The 13,800-nt window shown below is 35.1% G+C and overlaps 1 long non-coding RNA gene across 1 annotated transcript; it reads right to left on the bottom strand.

The window, feature by feature from the left end:
- Positions 1-1,565: 1,565 nt before the first annotated feature.
- Positions 1,566-1,988, bottom strand: LOC116182919. Its single transcript, XR_004147648.1, has 3 exons — positions 1,881-1,988; positions 1,694-1,823; positions 1,566-1,638 (listed from the first exon to the last, which is right to left on the bottom strand). It is a non-coding gene; the product is annotated as an uncharacterized LOC116182919 (long non-coding RNA).
- Between the last annotated feature and the right edge of the window lie 11,812 nt (positions 1,989-13,800).

Below are 13,800 nucleotides of genomic sequence, written 5' to 3'. Positions count from 1 at the left end.
CCAACGGTTAAGTTTAGACCATGGTATTCTGATAAGTATACCCCAAAAAGATACTTTTCGACAATTGCACGTCTTAAATTTGAGCATGGGAGGTTTCCATCTCCTTTGTATAAGATCGGGGTTTTAGACTCGCCAGAGTGTGATTGTGGATTCGAGACTGGTGATTTGAATCACATATTTTTTAACTGCGAACTGAGAAGGCCCTTCATTGATCAGATGAGTGCACGGTTAACAGAAAGTGGTGTTCATTTTCCCATCAACATCGTTGCTCTACTGAGTTTCCAATTGTAGACGCATTTATGATATAGTAATTGAATACGTAGCTAATACTGGGTTAAATATTTAAGGGTGTGTGCGTGCATGGATTTGTATGATGTATCCTCTGTATTGAACCTGTCTTACCCTCCCCCTCCTTTACAAATTCAAGGTCGCTACCTGTATTGTTAAATTAAAAAAATGCCATGATAGACCTCTTGGCGAGAAGAGTGTGTCCTGTGTAATTCCTATAGAGTAAAAGAATAAATTACTGAAAATGTTGCTAAATGGGCATAGATCCCGAAATAGCAAAAAAAAATCCATGGTTGGTCGTTGTTGAGTTACTCTGCATATGTAACTTTATTGGTCAATCCAATTTTGATATATCATTTTTAATATTAGTATTTTCCCAGTTGTCTAACTTGATGTATCTTCATCTGCCACAGACACTATTTATCCACTTACACATAGTATGGAAAGCCGCCAACCAATCCTTTATTAGAATCCAATGTAAGTGGTATAATTTAGAAGAGGTCATCATTTAACGAATGACATAAATCAATACGTGTACAGATTTCATTAATCAAAAATCTCCAAAGTACTGCAATAGAAAGAGCGTCATACATATCGGTGTAGGTATGTAAACCGTGATATATGCGAACACACGTTTGTAGGATGTTCGATATTATCCAGTGTAATAAATCAATCTCGATCAATTCCCGTACGCAAATTGCGGCGAAGAAATTAAAATACACGCTGGTCAGGTTCAATTACTGGGGAATTAGTTTTTAGGGCTGATATTGGCGCCACTAACATTAATTTATAGTTACATTACCGGATGCGGTTTTTACACATCTTGCTATAAATTCCTGTCATATGGCGAATGTTATTTATGCATAAAAATATGCGAAATGAAAACGCTGATCTGTAAATCAGCGAATTAGTGAATTATAAGTGAGATGGGAAGTTGTGTAATGGATGAGTGCTATTTATTTACATTTTTACAAAACGGACGTTGTAAAAAGTTTCCATTCCAGTTTATTAAGCGTTTTCCGCTTCTCACTCACTAGAATTTAAATTTATTCAGACGAAATACAAATAACTCGTTTGGATTATGAGTTAGCAAAGCAATTACAAATGACTGAAAGAACAGAAATGGCTATCGATTACGTTTCCTACTACCATTCCGAAGTTTGATTTGATTATTTTATACCATAGTACCGCAATGTCTACAATTCATATGATTTCATAGAACTTCAATTGCGGATGCAAATTTCTTACTTAGCATTGCAAAAACAAGAAACAAGAAATAAATTTAAATGTGCAACAAGTTTATTTGTCAAATATAAAAAACATCATCGCTCTAGAAATAATACCCATAACCTGAAAAAATTTCAATTTACTATAATTGGAAATCGTCCCTTAATTTAGAAATTACCCATTCCGTAGTATGGCATCGGCATTCCATACCCATAATTCCAATACTGAGGACGAGGATTTGGCATTGGGTTCGGATTTGGAGAAGGATTGGCCGCAGCAAAAGCAAACAGTGCCAAAACAAACGCAATCTGTAATTTGATAATAACAACTACTTATAGACTATTACAAAATTAAAGTTCACTTACATAGAAAACGGCTTTCATTGTTAAGTAGGTAGTAGTTTTTATGTCGGAAACTGTAATAAAACTTGCGTCTTCATTCCGATTGAACCGTGTTATATACCTATCGATTTATCATTTTCTAATTAGCTTGGCAATTACTAAACGTAGTAAATTATAACTTAATGTTGTTGACGCTTAGACAAATCACGTTCAGGTAGTAATAAAAGGTAATTCCAATTTGATTATAACGTTCTCAAGTAGTAAACTGATCAAATCGAGTTAAAGGTTATGTAAAATTCACAGCATATCAATCTCGAAGCCTTTACACTATCAGGCCTGTTCTGTAATTATTAAAATAAACAGTTCGTTAAAATTAAAAACAGGGTTAAAAACATTAAACAACTTTGTGTGATAGTTCTTTACATAAAAGTCAGAAAAATTCCACATTATTGGCGAGGATATGAAGTACGATGCTCCTTTGTGGGTCTAGTCCCTTAATTTCCGAGTCAAGTAGTGCCATTTTATTGACAGTTTGCGAACCTACGTTTGCTGTATGGAGTAATTTGTTTTTTGTGATTCCCTTGTCATGATTTCACATCTTAATGAATATACAATTACCTTTAGAGAGAAGCAAAGTAGGCTCTATTTCATTAGCGATGCTAATACAAGTTCTTTAATGCTATTAGAGTGTCGCTCTATATTACAGATGGCATAAATAAAATACAACGCTATCAAACTTGAAGCACCTTAATTTAAGCATTTCTCTTAAACAACCTCTTTCGTTCTTGATAGAAGGAGGTGTCTAAAATGAGAATTTCGCTCGGAAAATGATTTAAGAGTTGAGGAAAGTACAAACAAATTGGAATTGCAAAACCGAATACTTTAAGATACAATCTTAAGTTCCATTCCTTGTCTGAGAGATTGTTAAATATGTAGATTTATGTAAATGAATACAAATTGGTAAGGTAACGGCCCAATTTAATTTAGGTACTTTATGAATATACTTAGTACGAGTGTTTTCGGCCCCCAAAACGACGCTACTCACGAAAATTATTAATCAATTCGTCCGTGTAAAGGGCGCGGATCCAGATCGCTTACGCCGATGCATAGAAAACAAAGAACGCAGCGAGCAAGTTTTCAGGACGATTATCGTATGATTACCCACTACCCTTTTATGACACGCGTTTGTATCGATTGGCTCCCGAATCGTATGAACGATGTTAGTTGAGTACGATACTCAAGGGAAATTAGTCGTGGTGGTCGTCTCCGCCACCGGATCTCCGGACTAATGTTAAGATTTACCGCTGCGCCACCGATAGTCTGTGGGGTTCGCTCACGCTTATAATAAGAAACCTATAATCTTTATTAAGAGATTTCCTCGGAGATCATATCGGTCACCGTTTGATACTAAAAATGCCCTAAAGCTAGATTAAACTTCTCCGAAGGCACTCAAAAATTTATTAAACTCCTAAACAAAAAAATATTTGACACATAAACGCTTTATCGAATTAGCTACTTAATTTTCCTTACTTTATCCACATATCGTCAACTTACGTAATCTCATCAACCGCTTTATGGATAAGCCATACAGAAATTTTAATAAGTTTCCTGTACTGGACAAAGTGCTGAAAAAATTACGATATCCACGAAGTAAAATCTCTTAAAACTTATGTTGCTGTTAAACTTTACAATAAGATGCCAGAAGACATAAGAGCTCTAAGTAAATTGCATATTTCTTTTACAACTAAGCATAATAAATGAAGAGAAAAATCAATTGAGCAACGCCTGGTCAATGGTGATTGAAAAAAAACACAATCGTGGTTCTTTTACTATTCAAAACTTTAAATCTTAGCAGAACCAGAAAATTGAGAACTTCATCACATATAATCTTAGTAGTAGGTATTATGTTCTCCTTTTGGGTTAAACTTAAAATGGTATAATCAAAATTTGAAAATATTCGCTTGCTTAAGAGATACGGGGGAAAATCAAAAATTGTCGATTTCGGAATGAACATTTTCTTAGTTACTACAAAACTTCATTTATAATGGCCGTTGAATAACCTGCAGTTTTCGAACAAGTATACGTGGCGTAGTAGGAAAGTTATCGGACCTAGCCTTATGTTTGACACGGAGCACTCTGTATATTTTATTCTAAGAAGAAAGCATGTGAAATTCTGTTTCATACGCACTAAAAGACTCTCTAAAAGACTAAATTCCGTACAGTTTGAAAAAATTAGGTAAGGGGTCAATGAAGTCCAAGACCTTAGCCACACAACCTTGTTCCTTTTAATTTTTCTCCCCGTTGGCCCCATAAACTAACGGCTTTCAACTTCACTTTCAATAGACTCTTCCATGGACTTACCCTCGAAGATTCCAGGGCTATGTTCTAGGTCATAAATATATTGCAATGCAGTTTTGTTTTCGTATAAATGCAAAAAGGTGAATTTTATTTGTTGCCAATTTTTCCAATTCTTCGCGGCTACATATTCTTTTTGAATGAATTAACACTCACAAAATGGCGTTTTATTAATCAACACGGTCATCTGTGATCATTGAACCATTTGCTTCGTTCCTGGCCCACGAATTATAGGAGAGTATGGGTAATAAATTGAAATCCAATGTACGGTTCATTCAGAAACGTTGTATTCCCACAGTACAGAAGATGACATAATGCTTATTATGGGATTTGGAGCATAAGAACCCATTTTTTTTAAAATACCAAGCTTATACTTCAACCTCCAAAATCAAATATTAAGAAGCTATGGTATACCAATACCTCTATAATAATTTTAGTTTCTTAGATTTTTCCAGTTATTTCAGATTGTTTCTTATTATACTCTACGTATTTTTATTGCCTATTCTTAGGACACAACCATATGTATTTTCTCTATTTATTTGTAAACAACTTCAATAACAGTTTGTTTAATTTGTAACCATTATAGGAAAGTTGCCTAATTTTGGATACTGGATTATCTCGAAACCTACTGACAGTTCTCTGTAATTAAGTGGACAAAACTATAGTTTTCCAACAAAAAATTATCCTGTGTAAACGGTATAGTTCAGTTGTGCACCACTAGGCGGTACCTTAAAATCACATGTTTATTTGTGAATCAGAGTTTTTCGTTTCTCCCGTTAAAATCCGTTATAAAAAGGTAAGAATTAAAAGTATTTAAGTGAAATTTGGCATGCATGTACTAGAATATTGTTAAAATGAAAACCAGCATCTGAATTGAACATTCCTGTCAAAGATTTTTTAAATTTTACTCACCAAACATTGAACAGGAGGAAGGTTGCCCAATTTTGGATAGGCAAGGTGTCTTAAAATTGGATATCCAAAAATAGGAATTAAACAATTCAAACCAAACTAAAAAGAATGTTTTCAAAAATAAAAAACTAAAGAAAGTGAAAGAAGAAGTTGATTCCTCAGACTCATCAAAAGATGTTCCTTATGAAGACGACTCAGATATGGATCCCGATCAAGAAAGTGATGCAGAGTATATTTTCTGCACTGCACGTTATTCAGAGGACCAAAACGGAGAAAACTGGATACAGTGTTCCATTTGTTTCAGGTGGTCACATGAAGACTGTGCTGGTAGTGACAAAAGAGCTTACGTCTGCGATCTTTGTTTACAAAAATAGGTTCCCAATATTGGATAGGGTATCCAATTTTGGGATACTTTTTTTTTATTTCAAAAAGTGTCATTTTTTATTTGGGCGTATTTTTTATACCTTTTAAGGGTAAAATAAACGGTTTTGTATGCATCACGTGTTTTTATTAAAGTAATAGCACTTTCTGAGTACAAAAAAATAAATAAAAAAAATTTTTTCCGGTTCAAAAAATTGAATTTAGAAAAAGTATCCAAAATTAGGCCACCTTCCTCTATTTTTTACAAATTTACCACTTTTGATAGAACAGAATATGATCGCTGGCCATCCGTGTACTAATCCGCGGTGTTTTCCTGATTTTTGTCCCTCAAGCAAAAGCCTTATCGATACAGAATTAGACCCCATTCTATAATATAACTAAAACTGACATTTTCACATAGAACGCGCTTCCTTTGTATCCTGAAATACTGAAAAGTGCTTTAATCTACTCTTACGACCAAAATGGTGCAGAAAATAAAAGTTACAAATGAAGCACGTTCAAGCTGTATACGTTGCATTCACAAGAAAGTAGCTTGTTAGAAGCTATTGTTTTGCAGAATGGGAACGGGTTATGTAAAACTACGGCTATAAATAAGGACCAAGAACGCCGGTTTCGAAGACTAATTAAACGAAGTTATTACAATGCATTCCAAGAAGAGTCGATAATAATTTTACTCTCGTCCCGTAATCTTTTACCAAACTTGCTGAAAGTAGTTTTCATTTGACAGGTGGAAGTGTGTAGAAGTAAATCCTATTAACGGCATGTGGTTGGCTTTTCGCACCAAAAGCGTATCGGAAAACGGCGCGGTTCGTACGTGACTTCCCTTAAAACTACCCCCGAGACTAGCATCCTAAAATCGGAGTTCATTAAAAAACGAAAGTGTATGTAAATGTTGTAAAAATTAAAGACGGAAGGTTCATAAAGTAATAAAAAGATATTCTTGGCACAGTTTTTCAGGACAACTTTTATGAGATTCCATCAGCGGTAAGAATATGAATGACCTCATGTTGGAGTAAAATATGCCATCAGGAAAATCCCGAAAGGCGACATGAATAAAGTATGTTATTTAAAAGCATAAAAATCTCGACACGTTATTAAATTTTTAAGAACTAAATCCCTATATATTCACGCGGCCATTTTCATATTTGATTTTTTAAAATCTAGGCGTAAGTCGCCGAAAGCTGATTACGGTAAGCTGCTCATTCGTGGCTGGAACACCTGAATGCGTTTAAACTCCAAAAATTAAAGGGGAATTCAAAATTTATACCAGAAATTTGCGGTCACAGTCACAGCATATTCCACCCTTTAAAATCGTTCTTGATGACAAAAACTTGTGGGTAAACAACGTAAAAATTTCTGCGAGTAACAAATTTCTATCTTAAACATTACCTCGAATATGAATAAATTACGTATACGTTTTTGTGGAATTTTTTGTTCGGCCCTCCGTAGCGTGAAGGAAAATGTCGCATGCAAACAAAAAAATGTGACATCGACCCTCATTATTTCTGTTCAATGTTCGTGTCCGAATGTCGGCATAAAACACTGTTGAGTATAACAGCTCTTACAAATTTATGATTGTCTTCAATTGCACAGAGGCAGAGATGAGGATTCTGCACGGAATATACACTTCTGAGAAGTTTTAATAAGTGTTTTCGGTTGGGAAGGAAATAAGCTTTCGTAAGGTAAAAACAGCAGCTGTGGAGTTTCCAGAGGAGGATTCTTCATCTTAATAAACATTTTCAATACTCTTTTTATCGTTTTCGTCTAGGATTAACCGAAATTTTTTATATACCTACTCGGAAACCCAAAATGCGGTATGGAATATACAAGCTGCTGGGCATTTTGTCATAATCATTTATTCTATCTTGCGTAGCTCGTAACAGAGAGTGAAAAAGTTGAGATAGGTATAACTTCGTTATGTACAGGGCCGGACTGGACATGAGGAATGCAGGGAGATTCGCCGGGGGGGGGGGGGGGCTAATTCAATGCTTAATATTGTTATTCATAAAGTAATGGATATTATTACAGTAGAAATTCGATTATTTGGATATTGGTTACACGGATTTTATTTTGAACAGGCATTTAAAGAAAAAGGATTTACGGTGAGATTTAAAGAATTCCTCTACTTTTCAAAACACGAATTTATCAATGTTTCTTTTGTGTTAAAAGTAAATTTCCGACTAATTTTATGGTACGATAAAATATTGCTAGACAGCACCTTTACCTATAATCCTTCCAGGATAATATGTTAATATACGAGTCCAAACGTATAATAATTGGACCAAAACAACTAGTATTACCTTTTTGATCGCCTTTTTGTTTATTTTATAATTTGTGACTGAACATCTCCTGAAGGGCTGGATGGATTTACATCAAATGTTATTTATGTATTTCTGTGCCCCCAGATAGTTTAGATTCACAATTGGACCCAATCGGATTATAGGTTTTTTTTAAAACTTCTTTTTTCGTTGATGTCGCACTGTGCTACTCCTTCACACTGGAACGAGGGCATTGCATAGTACTTCATTTCAGATATTTAGAAAAATAAAATGACGGGTAAGTGAACGCTTAGAGCCCCAAAAAATAAACACTTTGTATACTCAAAGCTTATACAATTTTGTCTACAAACTGGGGAAGAACATTTTATTCACTGAACACAAGTGGATGGATTAGACAGTTAAAATTTTCCCATATAAAATTGCATAGAATGTGATGACGTGATTTTTTGTTATTTCAAAATATCTGAGTTGGAAAAGAGGCATTTAAGGCGGGCGAATTACCATGTAAGATCCCAGTTCATTTAGCCCCCATTTGATTTTTCCAATTATATCCGCAACCAAAAAGGCGCAAACGGTGAGCACAGACGCACAATTTAGCAATACCGAATACCGTCCTGTGAATACTATGCGATTAAAAATGAGTTCCCGAGTCACCTTTGGAATTTTTGTTTACATGGAAACTTCCAAAGGCGACTCGACCGCCACTTATTTTTGATCGCCCGTTATAAAAACGTTTAATTTTTCTAGTAGGGAGCCCACGATGCTAAATGAGGATTTACTCAAGCGTCGACTGATATATTGAACTTTGTAGATTAGATGGTACAAACAAATAAAGTCATATGATGTATATTGTACATCCCTCCCCGGTGGGGGGCGCGTCTACACTTTTTTTAATAATGTACAAAAAAAGTCACAAAAATACCCAAGTGCGTCAGATTGATACTGGACATGTACATATCCCTCGTGTCTCTGATATTGGAGGTATATTAATATCCCGGTTTGCATGGTGGGGGGGGATTTATTTGAGCGCGTCAGATATGTAGAGCGTTGTATATGACACAACAGCCTAAGATATCAATCAACTGACATGCTTCAACTGCTGAACACTTTGCAGTTTGTAAATTGGCAGATTATATTACTTCTCTTGAATAACTTCTTTCGAAATAAATAAAATTCCAGCACACTCGAGGATGTAGAGATGTTTTTCTTTACAAGTTTGCGATCTTCCCCCTCTCTCACGTCACACCAATATCGTCATATTATAATGCACACTTTTCAACACGTAATCAACCCACTTTACTTTAATCTGATACGCTCGAGTAAATCCAAAAATACATTGCGTTTGGTTAAGCTTTCGCTTAGCCCACCAAACATCTCCCAAACCAAAAAGGCACAAAACGTGAACACAAATGTACAATTAAGCACAATCTAATTACGCATTACACTCGTCTCAACATACATAAGTTCAATTTTTGAAGGACTGAGGGTTCATTTAGGCCCCCTTTGATTTTTCAAAATAATTTTGAAACCAAAACCGACCGTAGAATTAGTTTTAATAGAAACTTGTTTAATAAAACATGTATTAAAATAATCAATTTTTCTATTTTATTAGGTAGTATTGTTTTATTTGCCAGCATGGTAACAGTTGCCGGAAAAAAACCTTATAGGGGCCCTTCTAAAACTATTTCCCGGTAGGAATTTACAAACCATACTCAAGCATTCACAATTCATTCATTCGTTCATCAATCGATGAGGTCCAGATAACAAGATGCTATCTGTAAAGCTTTTCTATTTTGGGTTTACTTTTAACCTTGGAAAACTAAAATCGATTAATTGGTAATTAACGCACCTAAAACTTAATAAGATTGATTATCTCTCTTCTCTCCTGGCAAGAGAGCTTTTGGCGGCGGTAAAAACAATTTAAATATTCCTACAGGAAAAGTTGCAAAAGTGACACGAGGACATCGGTTTGAATTCAACGCCTCTTCACCTCGCTATCTCCAAAATTGCTCGCTATTTCTTTGGCTTTCTTTGCCATGATACACCAAATTATGCTTTTGGTCAAATTCATAAATTTATCGACAATTTTAATGTACTATTTCCGTTCAAATGCGCTTCAAAAGGATCGCAATGCCACATAGCGTCTCGTGACTGATGAGATAATTACTTGAAAGTTGAAGTTACATAAAAATCAATATAAAGCAAACCGCAACTCGAACCATAGCTAGAAAAAGACAGAAATCTAAATGAATTCCAAAAGAGTTCTATGAATTCCATAAGAATTCCATGAATTGGCATTCATGGAGAGATGGTACACAAGATTTTCCTAGTATTTTCCGTATTGTACATTCAACATTGATTTTCGTTTACGTTCTGAGACCAATGTTATGTCTCAGATACTACTCTTAAGGATGTAGCTATTATTATCTGTTACTGTTTTGATAATGAGTTTCTGTTTCGAAAAAATGAAAGGTGGCAATAATCGTGATGCTCAATCCCCAATGCAATGTTGATTGAATGCTGCTATCAATTGCGGGTCACAGTCTCTTAATTATACTTTTCATCATGTTTCAAAGGGGACTTGCGAGCATTTGATTTCATAAGTAAATTTAAATTTTGTGAGGTTCATTCCGTATATTGGTACGTCACGCAAATTTACGTGTTTGTAAATATCTTAGGGAACAACGGTTTTTTCTCGGATTGTTCGCAAAATACAATTAACAATCGTGCGAAAAACGTTTGTTCCTCTATACAAAACCGGGCACGACATTTAACTGTTAAGTAACGTATCAACACGAATACCGTTTCTTTCCCCCAAAATTATCCACCCCCAAAATCCTACGTTCACCGTACCACACTCGGCATCAAGAAATCTGTAATCAGATTCATCGGAATTTTTCTTGTTTTCAATCTCATTGCGTGCTCGATGCGTTCTGCATAAATTTCGCAACGTACCCGTATATTACGCTATAAGAACGAGGGAAACAATGAAATCGTGACTTGAGGCGGACCGAGATAACGATTAATAAGGATAATTCCTACTCTAAAAGGAAAACCGCAGTTGTGCAATTTTTTTCAACGATACCTATCAATTAAGGGCGACCGAAACCGAATCGCGACAGTTAATTAAAACACGTCACGTATAACACTGGCCCCCACTGAACGTATCGGAGTTTTTATTATTATTATTTTAATCTTGTACACTTTATATCGTGTTGTAAAGTAAATTAAGCCCACGATAATTCTGTCGTTGAGAAATACACGTTCATTTTGCGTTGTTGGGGTTACAAGATGAATATAAATTCAAAAAGTTAACATAATGGGAGGAGGAAGGTTTTATTGTCATCACCCCATTAATTTAAGTCTTGTCTTGTTTTCGTTTTGTTTTTCTTTGTTAATTTGGTAAACTAACGCAACATTTTATGGCTTGGGTCAGAATCTGTTTTTCATTTGAATTTCATTTGAAATCAAAGCAACTACGGAATATTGAGATTCACCGATAACTTGCCAATATGGCGGTTTTAAGGTTTTTATAGTCCTGTTATAAACATCGTCGTTAATATGTTCTTTTTCATTTATTTTCTAAAAAGCGATCGATTTCGGGTTATGAGTTATACCCATCATCAGGCTATGCTAAAATTACAGATAAATGAAGCTGATAGAGAATTATAAATTATTACCGTCAAAGATATGAAAAAGCAGCGTATTCCTGTCTGACTTAACAAGGAGTATTGACATGTAACAGCGAGGGGTAAACCGCGATGGGAAATCAGTGTACACGTTTGAGGAAATCTATGGGAAATCATAGGAATTCCGGAGGAACTCCTAGGAAAGCTAAGAATTCCAAGGAATTCCATGTGTATTCAGGAGGAATTCCAAGGAAATCACAGGAACTCCGAGGAAATCAAGGGAACTCTAAAGAAATCAAAGGAACTCGTGCTGCATTTTATTATTTAATTTGGTCTTAACTAATTTTTTATTTGTTTATGGTATTTTTCTCATTTAATAATGAGTTTTTCTCATTGCAAATAGGTCTATTAAAATATAAAATAGTGTTTCGTCTAAGGTCGTGTCTATCCGTCCGTCCGTCCGTCCGCTAACTTTGCGACGCTACTAGTTCTTTATCTTAAGAGCTATTGTTCTACTTTTTTCGCTATTTGGTTCGTTATGGTGTCGAGTCTTGTACCAAGGAAGGAATTTTTTCTGTACCGCTTACAAAAAAAGTTATTGTAAAAAAAAACAAAAAACCGTTTTTTACATGTTCCATAATTTTACACTTTTGCCGTTTATTAACGATCCTAGAGATCGTTTATAATTTTGCATTGCTATCTGTCGCCTGCCGGTTGGTCTCTCCGTCTGTTCCTTTGTCTGTCTGTCCATCTATCTGTCCGTGTGAACGATTAGAAATGTTCGATCGCTTTTACATCTCCGTTAGTTATGAACTGAATTGCATGAAATTCAATATGGGCATAGATTTAGCCATATAATACGCAATGCCAAAAGTTGAATCGAATCGATTCCAAATTCACAGTGCCCTTTTCGCATCTCGACCATTTATAAACCGAATTGCAAACTTTTTTACTTATAAAAGTATTTGAATGAAATTTGATACATAGGCACTTGGAATAAAGGAAAATCAAACGCCAATTTCAAAATTTGGTTTTGCGCATGCGCAGTGCCAACTTTTTTATTTATGGAAGAATTTAAACGAAATTTGATACATAGGCACTTGGGATAAAGGAAAATCAAACGCCAATTTCAAAATTTGGTTTTGCGCATGCGCAGTGCCAACTTTTTTATTTATGGAAAAATTTAAACGAAATTTGATACAGAAGCACTTGGAATAAAGGAAAATCAAACGCCAATTTCAAAATTTGGTTTTGCGCATGCGCAGTGCCAACTTTTTTATCTATGGAACTATTTAAGTGAAATTTGATACTTAGGCGCTTGGAACAAAGGAAAATCTAACATTAGTTTTAAAATTTAGGTTTGCGCATGCGCAGTTCCAACTTTCTTATTTAGAAAAGCATTGAAATGAAATTCTTCTCATAAACTGAAATTGAAGTAGCACGTCAACAATGGATTGCCCATGTGCAACGCTATCTTTCATATTTGTGGCCGGATTTTTACGATTTTAACAGAAGTTGCATCTTACAAATGGGAAATGAATGCAAGTGGAAATGCGCTTTATGTAAATCGTTTACGATTACTTTTTAACTTGACACTTGACACTTTTATATTTTTTTTATGGTTTTACCTCGGGTTTTACTTACCAGGAAATTGTTAAATCAACGGAATAACAATGAAATAATTAAAAAACTTTAAAAAATCAGAGGAACTCACAGGAACTCCAAAAGAAAATCGAGGGAACTCCAAGGAAATCAGAGGTATTTCGTGGAAGTTGGAGGAACTCGGAGGAAATCAGGGAAACTCCGAAGAAATCAAATGAACTCTGAAGAACTCGAAGGAACTCAGAGGAAATCTAATATTTATAGGAAATCAGTGTACAAAATTTGGGTTGCGGTTTACCCCTCGGATATAGAGCTTGAGAGTTGGTTATATTCTTAAAAATTTTGAAATTTCTATGTAGACGTTTTGACCAAATTTTATACTTTATCTCTATAATTAAGAGTTTTATGAGAAAATATCTTGAATTTATCGTGGTATAAATCTCGCTACCCTGCACCCTTACCAAAGGGGATGCATAATAATGAAACTTGGAACCCTTGCTAGTGAGGATATTGGAATCACTGTGAGATTGTAGCGCTTTCTAATATATTTTTGAAATTAAAAAATTGTCTCACTTCAGTTCAGCCCCCACCCCGCGCGGTAGGAATAGATATTTTAACACTCTTGCGCCGATTGATAAGTTAGTCAGAGAGTACAACGCGTATTACATATATTTTCTATTCCTCTTTAAATATCTATTCCTACCGCGGTTGGGGGGGGGGGGTGAAGGATGAAGATGATCTACAGTGAGATAATTTTTTTGTTTCAAACGTATATTAGAAATTTCTACA

This window comes from Photinus pyralis, unplaced genomic scaffold (assembly GCF_008802855.1).
Source record: "Photinus pyralis isolate 1611_PpyrPB1 unplaced genomic scaffold, Ppyr1.3 Ppyr1.4_unclustered_Scaffold8078, whole genome shotgun sequence".
Taxonomy (NCBI): domain Eukaryota; kingdom Metazoa; phylum Arthropoda; class Insecta; order Coleoptera; family Lampyridae; genus Photinus; species Photinus pyralis.
This window is presented reverse-complemented; position numbering and strand designations above follow the sequence as displayed.